Raw genomic sequence first — 15,953 nt, forward strand, 5'->3', positions numbered from 1 at the left:
GAGTTGGTCAGTTTAATCTTAGTCATTTCAATGGCTTCATAGCAGTATATCATTGTGGGCTGGAGTTCTATTTTCTTGTTCATTGATGAATAAGAGTACTTGAGCTGATCAAATATCAAGATTTTTTTTTTTTTTAGGGTCACACCTGCAGCATGTGGAAATTCAGAGGCCAGGGTCGAAGCCTACACCACAGCCACAGCCACATCAGATCTGACCCTCATCTGCGACCTACACCAAAGTTTGTAGCAATGCCAGATCCCACTGATCGAGGCCAGGAATCCAACCTGCATCCTTATGGATATTAGTCAGGTTCTTAACCCTCTGAGCCACAATGGGAGCTCTAGCAGACTTTTTTTTTTTTTTTTTTTTTGTCATTTGTCTTTATAGGGCTGCACCTGCGGCATATGGAAGTTTCCAGGCTAAGGGTCTAACAGAGCTGTTGCTGCTGGCCTACACCACAGCCACAGCAACGCCAGATCTAAGCCACCTCTGCGACCTACACCACAGCTCAAGGCAACACCGGATCCTTAACCTACTGAGCAAGGCCAGGGATTGAACCCTCAACCTCATGGTTCCTAGTAGCATTCATTTCCACTGCGCCACAATGGGAACTCCATTAGACTATTTTTTTGAGCGGTTTCAGATTTACAGAAAAAAACTGAACACAAAACATAAAGAATTTCCATGTGCTCCCTCCCTCCCTTGGTTTTTCCCCCATTATTAATATCTTGCCATAGCAGGGCAAGGTGATGAGCTAATACTGATACACTGGCATTTGCTAAATTCAGAGTTTATATGTTTGTGTTGTATATTCTATGAGTTCTGACAAACATCCATTTATTTGTTTACTTAAGACTTTAAAAAAAAAACTTTTTTAGAGCAGCTTTAGATTTACAACAAAATTGAGAGGGAGATACAAAGCTTTCCCATCTCTTCCCTACGCTACACATGCACAGCCTCCTCCATTATCAGCATCTCTCACCAGCATGTACCATTCTGGTAATGGACCATCTTTTTTTAAGCAAGGCTGAACCTACAGTGACATATCATAATTACCCAAAGTCCATTGTTTGTTTACCTTAGGCTTCATTCTTGGTGCTGCACATTCTATGGACTTGGACAAAAGTGTCATTTCATACGGAGCATTTTCACTGCCCCTCAAAGTCCTCTGTGTTCTGCCTACTTATCTCCCTACTCCCCCCACCCCCCAAGTCCTGGCAGCCACTGTTTTTTTGCTGCTTCCATATTTTTGTCTTTTCTACAATGTCATATAGTTGGAGCCATACAGGACATGGCCTTTTCAGATTGTCATTTTTCACTTATGCATTTAAGCTTCCTCTATATCTTTCATGACTTGATAGCTTATTCCTTTTTAGTGCTAAATAATAGTTCATTGTCTGGATATCTTATAGTTTATTTATCCATTCACGGACCACAGGATATCTTGGTTGCTTCCGAGTTTTGGCAATTATGAATAAAGCTGCTATGGCGTTCCCTGGTGGCTCAGTGGCTTAAGGATCCAGTGTTGTCCCTGCTGGGGTGCAGGTTCAATCCCTGGACCAGGAAATTCTGCATGCTGAGGGTGCAGGGGGAAAAAAACTGCTATAAACATCCATGTGCAAGGTTTTGTGTAAACATAAGTTTCAACTCCTTTGAGCAAATACCAAGGAGTATGATTGCTGAATAATATGAGTATGTTTAGTATTGTAAGAAACCAAACTGTCCTCCACAGTGGTGGTACCATTGCCTTCCCACCAGCAACGGATGAGAGTCCCTATTGCTCCACAAGCTCCCCAGTATTTGGTGGTGTCAGCTTTCTGGATTTGCCATTCTAAAAGGTGTGCGGTAGCATCTTGCTTTAATTGGTATTTCCCTGATGACTGTGATGTGGCAATTCTTTTTTTTAGGGCCACACCCCCAGCATATGGAGGTTCCCAGGCTAGGGGTCCCATCGGAGCTACAGCTGCTGGCCTACACCACAGCCACAGCCACTCAGGATCTGAGCAACATCCTCGACTTACACCACAGCTCATGGCAACACCGGCTCCTTAACCCACTGAGCAAGGCCAGGGATGGAACCCACATCCTCATGGATCCTAGTCTGGTTCATTTCCGCTGAGCCACAACAGAGAAATCCCTCTGTCTCATTTTTAATCAGGTTTTCTTATTGTTGAATTTTAAGAGTTCTTAGCATTGTTGGCTAAGTCCTTTATCAGATGCGTCTTTTGCAGCTATTTTCTCCCAGTCTGTGGCTTGTCTTCTAATTCTCATCAATCTATTTTTAATAATGTAATGAAGGAGTTCCCATCGTGGCGCAGTGGTTAACGAATCCAACTAGGAACCATGAGGTTGCGGGTTCGATCCTTGCCCTTGCTCAGTGGGTTGACGATCCGGCGTTGCCGTGAGCTGTGGTGTAGGTCGCAGACTCGGCTCGGATCCTGCGCTGCTGTGGCTCTGGCGTAGGCTGGCAGCTACAGCTCCGATTCGACCCCTAGCCTGGGAACCTCCATATGCCACAGGAGTGGCCCAAGAAATGGCAAAAAATAAAAAATAAAACTAAAAATAATAATAATAATAATGTAATGAAGACCCAAATTTCAGAGCCTTGGTGATAACTTTCATCTACCCATATCATCTTTCCCAACCTATGTCCCTCCCCAGCTCAGGGAATCACTGTCCCGTGTTTTGCATTTATCATTCTCTGGCTGGAGGAGAAGGTTTGTTGTTTTTCCATCACAAGTTGCTGTTATGAACATTCTCCTCCAGGACTCCCAGTGCAATACACGGAGCATATGCTTAGGAGCGGGGTTACACTTGGTAGGACTGCTGAGGCACAGGCTATGAAAATGTCCAATGTTTCAAAATAATAATAACTTGCCTCTCAAAGTGGTTGTATCCATTTGTACACCCACAAGCCACGTGTAAGCAATCCCATGATCCTTACTCATTCTACGTGTCAGGCTTCTGATGTGTGACAAAAGTTGTAAAACGACATTTTATTTATTTACTTATTTATTTTGTCTTTTGTCTTTTTTTTTTTTTTTTTTTTTTTTGTCTTTTTGCCTTTTCTAGGGCTGCTCCCACAGCATATGGAGGTTCCCGGGCTAGGGGTCTAATCAGAACTGTAGCCACCGGCCTACACCAGGGCCACAGCAACGCCAGATCCTTAACCCACTGAGTGAGGCCAGAGAGCGAACCCGCAACCTCATGGTTCCTAGTCGGACTTGTTTCCACTGAGCCACAACGGGAACTCCGACTTTTTTTCTTTTTTTTTTTTTTTTTGCCATTTCTTGGGCCGCTCCCATGGCATATGGAGGTTCCCAGGCTAGGGGTCCAATCGGAGCTGTAGCCACTAGCCTAGGCCAGAGCCACAGCAACGCAGGATCCGAGCCGAGTCTGCAACCTACACCACAGCTCATGCAACGCTGGATCGTCAACCCACTGAGCAAGGGCAGGGATCAAACCCGCAACCTCATGGTTCCTAGTCCGATTCATTAACCACTGCGCCATGTCGGGAACTCCCTGACATTTTGTTTTTGACTTGACTTTCATTTCCATGATTACTAGTAAGTTGAGCCCCTCTTCAGGTATTTATTGGCCACATACATGCTTCCTCCTCTAAGAAATGCCTGGCCATATTTTCCTTTCCCATTTTTCATTTGGGCTTGTTTTTCTCTCTTACCAGTTGTACATGTTCTTGATGCAAAGAACCTTCTAGTCACTACATACATTGAAAATATGTTCTTGTGTCTACTTCACTTTCTTTAAGATTTCTTTTGAGGAGTTCTCATTGTGGTGCAGCGGAAACAAATTCGAGGAACCATGAAGTTGCAGGTTCAATCCCTGGCCTCACTCAGTGGGTTAAGGATCTGGCGTTGCCGTGAGCTGTGGTATAGGTCACAGACGTGGCTTGGATCCCGTGTTGCTGTGGCTGTGGTGTAGGCCAGCAGCTGTAGCTCCGATTAGACCCCTAGCTGGGAACCTCCATATGCCACGGGTGCAGCCCTAAAAAGACAAAAAAAAAAAAAAGATTTCTTTTGAGAAAAAGGAGTTCTGGGCTTTAATATAGTCAAATATATCATGTTTTGTGTTTATCGCTTCTGCGGTCTTTTCAAAGAACCACCCCAAAGTCAGAATGCTGTTCACTTACACTTTCTTCTCAAAGTTTCAAAGGGTTACTTTGGACATTTAAGTATTTAACCCATTAGAAATTGACTTGTTGGTAAGAATGTGGGTATGAATTCAGGTTCATTTTTCCATATCTACAGCTAAGTGGCCTGCTTTCATTTATTAAATAGCCCCTCTTCCCGCTCCCCACGGCCCCCCAGGGGAAACTAGGCCAGAGAGATTCCACAAGTTACCCAGAACCACAGCTAGGAAGTGTCAAAGCCAGGCAGCCTGGCTCTGGAACCTGCCATCCTATGAATCACGCTGGTAACTGCCTCTTGCTTCTGTCAGGCAAATTAAACCCAGAGTTCTGTGTCAGGCTCTCCCTCTATTTCACTGGTCAGTCTGTCCCTTCCTGAGCCACCCCACACTGTTTTAACTATCAGGGCTTAATAATAAATACTGATATGTGGCAGGGAAAGTCTACCTGCCCTATTCTTCCAGAAAGGGCTTGGCTATTTTTTGGATCTTTATTCTTAGATATAAATAACAGAATCCATATGTCAAATTCCACAGAAATCTCTGTTGGACTAGTAGACTGTGGTTGCATTAAATATATTTATGTATTAACATATCGATTTGGGGACAACTGATCCCCTTATCAATATTAAGTCCTTGCACTGAAGCCTTCTTTTTTTTTGCCACACCCATAACGAAGTTTCTGGGCCAGGGATCAAATTCAAGACACAGATGTAACCAGAGGAGTTCCCGTCATGGCGCAGGGGTTAATGAATCCGACTAGGAACCATGAGGTTGCGGGTTCCATCCCTGGCCTCGCTCAGTGGGTTAAGGATCTGGCGTTGCCGTGAGCTGTGGTGTGGGTCGCAGATGCGGCTCGGATCCTGCATTGCTGTGGCTCTGGCGTAGGCCGGTGGCTACAGCTCCGATTAGACCCCTAGCCTGGGAAGCTCCATATGCTGCGGGAGCGGCCTTAGAAAAGACAAAAAAAAAAAAAAAAAGAGACACAGACGTAACCTGAGACACAGCAGTGACAACACTGAGTCCTTAACTGCTAGGCCACCAGGGAACTCCTTGAAGAATTTTTTAATGTCCCTCGGTTATGTGTTAAAATTGTTTCTGTGCCTTACGCATTTTTTGTTCCATACACACTTTATTCCTTAGATATTTCTTTTGCTGCTAGGGTCTTTCTTCTTATGGTTTTTCAGCCTGGGGCCCACTGTCACCAAGGCATCCGCAGCTGGGCTCCAGGAGCTCTGTGAACCTTCTGAAACCATGCATGCATTCTGTGGAAGTACATAGCTTCCTTCGGATTTCCAAACCACCACCACCAACAGTACGAAATGCTTCTCATGTGCCAGGCACTCCCCCGAGCATTTTATAAGTCCCACAAATAGGAAACAGTTATTCTCCCATTTGATGGATAAGGATGCTTACTCTCACAGAGGTTAAGTACTTTGCCTGAAGACACACAGCTAAGAAATTAACAGCCAACGTTCCAACCCAGGAACGTTGAAGATAGACACGGGATCTCTGTAATGCATCACGTCCAAAGAGGTTGAGGACCCCTGCTCCAGGCCAAGGCACTTGGCCCCTCTGGGCTCCTGTTTGTTCATCAGTAAAATGGGTAGATGAGGGTTCCTGCTCCGCCTACCTCTCAGGGCTGTTCAGAGAGCCAGTTGAGGCCGTGGGTGGGAAGAGGCTCTGTAACTGCAAAGTGCAGCATGTGAGGCGGCAGAGGCGGCAGAGGAGGCAAGAGCTCGGCCATCCCTCCCACCAGTGCCCCCCCCACCATGGCCAGCTTCCCGGCAGCCCCTTCCCAGGAGATGGAGGACACACCAGCTGAGCAGGGGAGGGGCTGTCCTGCCTGAGCACCTGCTGTGCCCCAGGCCCTGTGTTGAGGTGTGGACACTGAAGCAGACATGGCCCCGGGGCAGGCAGGCCCACATCTGGGGTGTCTGACCATCGCAGGAGATGTCAAGGGGTGACAGTGCCACGGCAGCTAGGCCTGGAGGTGGCATAATCACAGAGATGCCTGATCTAGCCTGGAGGAACCAGGGAAAGCCTCCTGGTGGAGGGGACCATGAGCTCTCCTTGTGTCACCCTGGCCCGGTCCCCTCCTCTAGGTGAGCATCTTCTGCCTTCCCTCAGGGCCCCTCCACTGGCCCCTTTGCAGCAGCCATGGCAGCTTCTGAAGATGCTCATTCCAGGCCCCTGCCTAGGCCCCTCAGTGACCTCCGCGACTCTCACCACAAAATCCCCGTGGCCTCTCCATCGGGCCTCTGCCCCTCACTTCCTGGCCTCACCCTGACACTCATCACACCCCAGCCCCACTGATTTCCTGCAGCCTCACCAGCTCTTCCTGCCCCCCTCACCACCCCCACCTCAGTACCTGGAGCACCCCTCCCCCACTCTCTCCTTGGAAGGCTCATTCTCACCCTTTGGGTCCCAGCTGAAATGACGTGGCCTCAGAAATACCATCGAAAGAAGGTCTTCTCTGTGCTTTCTGTTCCCTCCCTCAGCCCCTAGTTGGTTGCTCCAACAGTTCTTTTTTTCTTTTTATCTTTTTTTGCCATTTCTAGGGCTGCTTCCTGTAGCATATGGAGGTTCCCAGGCAAGGGGTCTAATCGGAGCTGTAGCCACCAGCCTACGCCACAGCCACAGCAATGCGGGATCTGAGCCACGTCTGCGACCTACACCACAGCTCACAGCAACGCCGGATCCTTAACCCACTGAGCAAGGCCAGGGATGGAACCCGCAACCTCATGGTTCCTAGTCGGATTCATTAACCACTGAGCCACGATGGGAACTCCAGGAAGAGGGTTTTTTTGTTTGTTTGTTTTTGCTTTTGCTTTTGTTTTGCCTTTTCTAGGGCCACACCTGTGGCATATGGAGGTTCCCAGGCTAGGGGTTGAATCAGAGCCGTAGCCACCAGCCTACACCACAGCCATAGCAACATGGGATCCGAGCTGCGTCTGCGACCTACACCATAGCTCACGGCAACACCGGATCCTTAACCCACTGAGCAAGGCCAGGGATCAAACCTGCAATGTCATGGTTCCTAGTCGGATCCGTTAACCACTGAGCCATGATGGGAACTCCCACAGTTCTTATTCTAATTTCCAATTCTTTTGCCCATTTGTTTTTCTCTCTTCTCTCCCTCCCATTGCCAGGGGCATGGGAGGCCATGACGGGAACTCCCACAGTTCTTATTCTAATTCTCTCCTCTCCCTCCCATTGCCAGGGCTTCATGAGGGGTCATGCCTACCTTTTCTTGGTAGTCTGGTGCCTAGTCACACCAGGCACTCAGTACATATTTGTTGGACGAATGAATGAATTGGTAAATGAGTAAATGGAAAAACGAATGAACTGGACCTTACAGCATCTAGAGCCGTGTTGTCTAATACAATAGCCACTAACCACATGTGGCTGTTTAAGTGTAGATAAGAGTAAATAAACTTACAATCCAGTACCTCAGTTGCACGAATCACATTTCAAGTGCTCAGTATCTCCTTGGGGCTGCTGTCTGGAATGGCAAGGCGAGAGGACATTTCTGTCATCTCCAAAAGTTCTACTGGGCTGCGCTGCTCTGGCTGACTTTAAAGGCAGAGAAGGTGGAAAGGACCTTTGGAGCAAAGGGCACAGCATGTACCAAAACCTCCAGGTGCGAGAGGGCGTGGGGACGCCACGCTCTGGGACAAGAAAGGGACACGTCCTTCCATCTTTGCACAGCCCTGCTTGCTGTTAGAAGCTTGGCTTAAGGTAGCGAGTGTCAGAACTGGCGGGGGGGGGGTGGTCCTAAGAGAAAGCTGGTCCCAGTTCTCTTGGAAGAAAAAGAAAAAGTCATGTGAACGGGGAGGGAACGCGGGCCTTCTGACTCCCAGGTCCCCTCCCAGATTCACTGTCCCCTCTTTCCTCCTTCCTGGTCCTCCCCCCAACCGCAGCCAGGCCGTGGAGCCTGAGCATCCCCCAGGCCTGTCCTTGTCCTCCACACCCACACTGGCCGCCTTATTTACTCCTTAAAGCATCACAACCCCCCCACCCCCAGCGTATGACCCCTAGAAATTTTAGACATCCCAAGGAGAATAGCTGCTTATAACCATTTGCTAATTACACGTATGGATGTCAATTAATTCATTTAGCTAATTACCCACTGGATGAGCACCACGCACCAAAGAACTGTAAAAGACAGGCATATGGCGAGAGAGGGGGGCGCAGGGGCTCACGCAGCATGCAGGGACGGGGGAGGGAGGGCACGGTGGCTGCAGCGCCTCCCCGCCCCTGGATGATTGGAAGGAGGCAGCTTAATGGCTGGGGAAACGGAGCTGCTGCTGCCATAAAGCATAATTATGGCTTTCCACTCATAGTGCTGGGCAAACACATGCACACCCCCAAACGCACTCACGAGCACAGACAAGCACACATACGTGTATGCACATTTCTGTTTACATACCCATTTACGTGCTCACAAACACAGCATGCACAGTGCACACACACACACGCAGGCTCATGTGGAATCAAGGGACAGACATTTTCTTCAAAAATTACCTTCGGTGGAGGCTGGAGGGAGAGAACTCTCTCTCTTTTTTTGGTTGCTGTTGCACCCATGGTATGTGGAAGTTCCCAGGCCGGGGCTCAAACCCACGCCACAGCAGCGACCTGGGCCACTGCAGTGACAACACTGATCCTTAACCCACTGCGCCACCTGGGAACTCCCAGAACTCTTTCTTTTTTTTTTTTTTTGGCTTTTTGTCTTTTTAGGGCCACACCCATGGCATGTGGAGGTTCCCAGGCTAGGGGTCAAATCAGAGTTACAGCCACCGTCCTCCACCAGAGCCACAGCAACGCCAGATCCGAGCCGCATCTGCGACCCACACCACAGCTCATGGCAACGCTGGATCCTTAACCCACTGAGCGAGGCCAAGGATGGAACCCACAACCTCAGGGTTCCTAGTCGGATTTGTTACCCACTGAGCCACGACAGGAACTCCCCAGAACTCCCTTTTCTCGCACCCAGCTTTGTGTCAAGTACTGTGCTCAGCCCTTCCATATGTTATTCCAATTAGCCTTTTTTTTTTTTTTTCCAATTAATCTTCACTTAACCTGGCAAAGAATGAGTTTTCTTCACTTCACAGGTGAGGAAACTGAGGCTCAGAGAAGCCAAGACACTTGCCCAAGACCACACAGCTGGTTAGGAGCAGAGGTGAGGCTAATCCCTCCACGTCCAGGACCCCGTGACCAGGGCAGGGGAGGGAAAGGGGCGTGTCCTCTGCTTGTAGGCGGCGGGCTTTGGGGAAAATACCATTTTTCAGGGGGCGACCAGCTGGCAAGGAGTAAGAACACGTATGCCACGAAGACGAGAGGAAAAATGGAACGCTGGTGAGAAAGAGGACTGACAGGAGAAGAATGGGACATACGCTTGGGACTCTGCCATGAACGTCACTCTCATCGGGAAAGGGATCTCCTCGCAGCCCCAGCTTCATCCCATGAGTCTGCTCTGATGCTACTTCTGTGCCAGGCCTGGCACTCAGGACCCAGGGTACAGCTCTGAGCTCACAGCCTGGTGAGCCAGACAGAGGACATGGGATGCCACCAGAAAAGCAGCATTCCACCCTGCTCTCTGGCCCAGAGCCCCAGCTTTCCCCACGTCCTGTGCTCCCTCTTTCTTCCTGCACAGGAGGGGGTGGGCTCAGAAGCCCAGGATGAACCCCTGAAGCTGCCTGCAAAGGACTCTACTCCTCTCTCAGGCCTTCTCCCGGGGGTCCTGCCCTGGCCCTTCACCCCTTCCTCATCCTCATGGTAGGGGCTGGCCTTCCCCACAAAACGAGAGCACACGTTTCTCCAATTTTCGGGAAAAACAAAACAATTCTCCCGCACTCCTCTTCCAGCCTCTCCATTTACTAATCCTTGTGTCCATTCACCAAAGTAATAATAGGAGACCACAGGTGATACACGTATTCGCCTATTCACTTAACACTCCAGAGAATTCCTCTGGTCTAGGACTGGATGGTCTCAAATACTCTTTTAAGCCAACAAACAAAAACTTGCAGCTTTTGCCACTTATATCAGTTACAAATCTTTCTGCGGCCAGGACAGAAAAAAATCCAACACAGCTAAGTTTTCGGCAGGAGGAACATATTGGCTCAGATACGGAGAAGGCAAGAATTGCTGGCAGCTTCAGGCACAGCTTGATTCAGGGGTTCAAGCAACATCGTGAGGACCTGCCCCTCCCTGTGTCTTGTCCTTACTCTCTCCCCTGTGTCGACTTCATTCTAAGGCTCCACTTGGTGGTAAGCTTTTCTTCCTCTCAGATTCAAGTCCACCAGGAAGGAGGAGCTTTTCCGAGAGCTCCTACAGAAGCGCTGGCATTCACTGAGATGGGCTGGGTGGGCTCTGGCACCCGCCCACCTCGGAACCAGTCACCATAACCAGGTGGATGCCATGCTCATGGAAGGGGGCCGGCAGTGGGATGGGGCCAGGTGGAGCCCCAGATGTTGTCAGAAGAAGGGGGAATGGGTGGAGGACGAGGAAGCAAGCTACCAGGACCCACTCTAAGGTTCTTCCAAGCGTTCAAGGTCAGAAGGATAGGGAGCATCACCCCCGTTTTGCTTTGTTGGCCACACCCACATCATGCAGAAATTCCCGGCCCAGGGATCAAACCCACACCACAGCAGTGACCCCAGCCACAGCAGTGACAATGCTGGGTTCTTAACTGCTAGGCCACCAGGGAACTCCTCAGCCCCGTTTCGGAGCTAAGGAAACCGAGCCTGAGAAAGGAAATAAGCCCAAGAAAAATTATACAGCGAGTAAGCGATTGAGCCAGGATTTGAACCAATTCCTCTGCATTTCCTCCTTCAGCCCCTCCCCGACCACAAGCATCAGGCAGCGCCCTCCAGGCCTCCAGTCTAGAAGGAAGCACCTTCCCCGGGTCTGCTGTCCATTCAGGAGTCTGGGCCAGCAGGGCCTCCTGACTGCCTGGGAAATGCCTTCCAGATGGGGGCCTTTGTGACAATTAGCCCACTGCTCCTGAGGGGATGGGAAGCAAGATGACAACCCCTCTCCCCAGTGACCACCACCAAAAAAAGAACCTGCTCCCAGGCTCCCTGCAGTCCTCCTGGGGACCCAGAATGACAACTTCCCAGAGCGTGATCCACAGGCTACAGGATCGCTTTATGCCACTTCGTTATGGGATTTTTTTTTTCCATCTTTTTACAGCCACACCTGTGACATATGGAAATTCCCAGGCCAAGGATTAAGTCAGAGCTACAGCTGCCAGTCTAGGCCACAGCAACTCGGGATCCAAGCCGTGTCTGTGACCTACACCACAGCTCACGGCAACGCCAGATCCTTAACTTACTGAGCGAGGCCAGGGATCAAATCCATGTCCTCATGGATATTAGTAGGGTTCTTAATCCACTGAGCTATAACGGGAATTCCTTGTTATAAGATAATTTGATCCACACGCATTAAATAACTGGACACCCCCATCTCCAGACACTGCATTTTAAAGCGGTGATTCCGCCCCAGGCTAAGTCAGTGCACAGACGCCTGGCTCCTTGCAATCTTATCAATCGGATGGGTCCGTCTTTCTCCCCCTCCACCTGGAACAAGCAAGAGGAGTGGACAGGGAGGCCAAGCATGCTCATACCAATACATCTTCGACTTGGCCATGACGGGAAGTGCAGACAAGAGAAGACACTCCTGAAACCCACACCCTCCCACCTGGGCCTTGTTTTTCTCCACCTCTCTGCCCAGCTGCCCGTGCACAACCCCAATTCCTGTTGCTTTCTCAAGCAGTTTAGTCCTTCCTCCCCCCGCCCACCTCTGCCCCCGCCCCACCCCACTCCTCCCCTCCGCCACCCCCAAGGTCTCGAGCCAGTAAGTGTAAATACCCAGGGCCTGGCTAAACAAGAGCCTTCTAGGCCAGCTTCTGCTTTTGGCAACACGGTGAACCAGCAGAAGCAGCGGCATTACAGCTTGTTGCTGAGCCTACTGAGTGAAAATGACAGGTTACCCCAGGAAGCAGCCTTGGCAATCGGGGAGGTGGAGGAGGGGGAACAGGCAGGGAGAAGGGGGAGGTCGGGGGGAAGAGGATAGGAATTTTCTAGTCTTTGAGTTTGACCACACCTGGAAGGAACAAGCGTCAAACTAGTTTTAAGCCAAAAAGGGATGTCGGGAGGTCACTGGCACAGCCCACAGAACAGGAGGAATCTTGGCAGGAGCCCAGACGGTGGCTCCGGGGGCCTTGGGAACCAGAACGTAAACCAAACTTTTAAGGACAATTATGTCTAGGGAACGGAATCGGGGAAGACATGCCTCCCCCCATATTGTTTGAATCTCTCTCAATAATCACGTATGATCAACAATAATAAAATTTCCCTTTAAAGAGAGTGAAAGATTTGAAGCAAGGAGAAGGATGCCCGGAGCCCCACAGCCTCAGCCCCTGCTCAGCCCCTACCACAGGGCCCGGGGACACCTCCGCAGGCTGAGGCTCTAGGTCCTCCCGCTCAAGCCTGCTGGCAGACACTAGGGTCCGGACCTGTTCAGGGTCTGGGCGCAGCCTCACCTGCCCTGACCCAGCCTCGGATGGCAGCCAGCACCCTGGGGGTCCACCAGCACCCCACGTGTAGAGACCTGGGTGCCCCATGCTAATCGCCTGCCTGCTGACAAATGATCTGCCTTCCCCCATGAGCTGTGACTTCCAGGCCCATCCATCAGCTGCCCAGCCAGTGCGATCAGAGTTTAATGATGTCATGACAGGAGTGATTACAGTTGTTAATTACCTCCCAGCCCTCAGCAGCCCCTGCAGGACCTCAGCCATGTGGTGGCTGCCATGGTCACCCTGTGCCTGCACATACCTTTCCTGGCCTCATTGACCACCCTGCTGTGCCCCCAAGGGCCCTGGGATATGGGGATGGGCTGGTGGTGGGGGATGTCAAGGCACCAGCATGGTCCCCAGACCCTGGTACCCTGAAGGACTGAGTGCTTTCCTCCCTGGTTTCATCTGTAGAACCTGTGCTGTCAGGGGCCTGAGCAGGGACACTGACCACATCACCACCTGCTCACAGTCAATGGTTCTTCATTCCGACAGCATAAAATCTAAACCCCTTAGCTTGGCTTTTTTTTTTTTTTTTTTTTTTTTGGTCTTTTTGCCTTTTCTAGGCCACTTCTGCGGCATATGGAGCTTCCCAGGCTAGGGGTCTAATCAGAGCTGTAGCTGCTGGTCTACACCAGAGCCACAGCAACATGGGATCTGAGCCGTGTCTGCGACCTACACCACGGCTCTTGGCAACGCCGGATCCTTAACCCACTGAGCAAGGCCAGGTATTGAACACACAACCTCACGGTTCCTAGTCAGATTTGTTAACCAATGGGAACTCCTTTTTTTTTTTTTTTTTGCACCACACAGTGGCATATGGAAGTTCCCTGGCCAGCGATCAAATCTGAGCCGCAGCTGCAACCTGTGCCATAGCTCAGCAATGTGTGATCCTTAACTCACTGTGCCGGGCTGAGGATTGAACCTGAACCTCCTCAGGGATCTGAGCTGCTGCAGTCAGATCCTAAACCCACTGTGGCACAGCAGGAATTCCCAGCTTGTCATCTTAAATGTTGAGGGCTTCTGGAGTTCCTGCTGTGGCGCAACAGGATCAGCAGCATCTTGGGAGCACTGGGAGGTAGGTTCAATCCCCAGTCTGGCACAGTGGATTAAGGTCCAGCATTGCCACAGCTACAGCATCTTAGGTCGCAGCTGCGGCTCGGATCTGATCTCTGGCCGGGGAACTCCATATGCTGAGAGGCAGCCAAATAAAATAAATGTTGATGGTTCTTGCCTTGCCTTCCCCTAGTTCTGTCTCCCATTTCTCAGCTCTGCACACCCCGGCCTCACCTCATCCTTTCCCAAGCCCTCGCCTTTGCCCATGCTGTCCCTTCACCTGGACAGTCCTTCACCCAAAGCTCTGTGCGTTCGATTCCCATCTGTTCTTCCAGGCCTGCCCCATGCTAACTCTGCAGAATATGGCCCCAACTCTCCTCCGCCCCCATGCCCCGACCCCAAATAATTCTGGCCTCCTGGGATCCTCCCAAGCACTCCACCTGACCCTCCTTCCTTACATAGCAACCCCCTGTGTGTCTGAGTGGGTGTCCACACCCTGCCATTCCCCCAGCAGAGGAGCCCCCAGAGTAGGGCCTCAGCACCCCGCACAGGACCTGGCATGGATAAAGGCTCTGCATCATGGATTCTGAGCCTTAGAGCTGGCCCGGGCGGGGGCGGGGGGGGGAGTAAAAATGGCTCAGAGTAAAAGGCAGCGCCTACCACTGCTTCCTCAGAGCCATGGCCCCTCACTGGTCTCCCCAGAGCCCACCTTCACCCTCCAGCAGCCAAAGTCAGCCTTGGCTACCAATCAGATTCCACTCCTCCTTGGCCTGAAACCCCTCGAGGATAAGCCCCTCAGTTCAAGGATCTCCAGGACCTGAGCAGCTACTTCGAGGGCCGCCTGCACAGCTCCCAGTCGCCCCTCTCCTCTAAAGACGGCACCTCCGTCCCCAAGCCGAGGGCGTCACTGTCCCGTTTGTACCTCACACCCTCGCCCCGTCACAGGTGACAGGACCTCCCTGGACCCACCTGGTCCAAGTTCAGCCAATTTAAGTGCCCTCTCCCCCTCCGGGAAGTGAAAGGTGTATGAGCGCTCCAGGGCTCCAGGGCCAAGGGGAGGTTATCAACGGCAAGGGCCGATGGAGGGGAGGGGCAGGACGAAGGGAAAGAAGACAGACTCTGAGAGACAAAAAGATCCCCGGAGGTTTCATGGGCCACGCCCATCCCTCCCCCAGACCCAGTCCCATCCGGTTCCAGGAGAGGCTCCCGTTTCCTCAAACACCGTCTGGTTTCTGTGAAATGTGGAAAAGATGGAGCAAAGTTGGCTCATCTGGACACGTACAGTTTGGAACAAACATCATGTGTTTGTTTCTCTTGTTTTTTGTTTTAGGGCCGCGCCCACAGCATACAGAGGTTCCCAGGCTAGGAGTCTAATCGGAGCTGTAGCCGCCAGCCTACACCACAGCCACAGCCACGCCAGATCCGAGCCGCATTCAAGACCTACGCCACAGTTCACGGCCACACTACATCCTTAACCTCCTGAACCAGGCCAGTGATTGAACCCGCATCCTCCTGGATACTAGTTGGGTTCTTAACCCACCGAGCCGCAACAGGAACTCCCAAACATCGTGTGTTTGGAAGAAATACTCTTGAGAAGCCATTTGGGGAGCCATAGGGATGTGGGGGTGCACCTTCCAAAGGCTTATCCCCACTTCACAAAGTGGTGGGGAGGCTGCCCCTCCCCAAGCAGCAGGTGAAAGCAACTTGTTACTTCTAGAACAGTCTGTAGTATGGATTCCAGAGAACCAACCATCTCTGTCTAACCCCTGCCCTGCCACGGACTAACAGCCTAAGACTGGACCAGTTCTCTCTGGCTCTTTCCTCATCTGTAAAACAGGCGGGCTGATGATAATAGTGCCCACCTCGAGGGGGTTTTGTGAGGATCAAGAAAGTTACTGCGTGGAAAGCAGATGGCAGTGCCTGTCAAGGGCAAATACCAAGTCTTAGCAAAAGTGGGAACAGGTGTGGCTGCAAAGCGCCTCACGGCCTGAGATAAACTCAGGTGTGTAAACTTAAGCCAGGATCTGGGGCACAAGTGAGTTTGAGAAAAAAAGAGCTTAAAGTGGATTATTCACCACTGCGTTCCCGGGGGTGTCCTGGACACAAGGCAGCTCCCGTCCCTGCTCTCACAGAGCTCCCATTCTAGAAGGGGCCGGCAATCAGCAAGGTCCCTGTA

General features: G+C 51.1%; 1 protein-coding gene across 1 annotated transcript in view; it reads right to left on the bottom strand.

The window, feature by feature from the left end:
- The window catches only part of ACOT11 (acyl-CoA thioesterase 11), an 82,364-nt gene that overhangs the window by 65,490 nt on the left and 921 nt on the right, over positions 1–15,953 (bottom strand). The gene's annotated exons all lie outside the window — the stretch shown is intronic.

This window comes from Sus scrofa, chromosome 6 (assembly GCF_000003025.6).
Source record: "Sus scrofa isolate TJ Tabasco breed Duroc chromosome 6, Sscrofa11.1, whole genome shotgun sequence".
NCBI lineage: Eukaryota > Metazoa > Chordata > Mammalia > Artiodactyla > Suidae > Sus > Sus scrofa.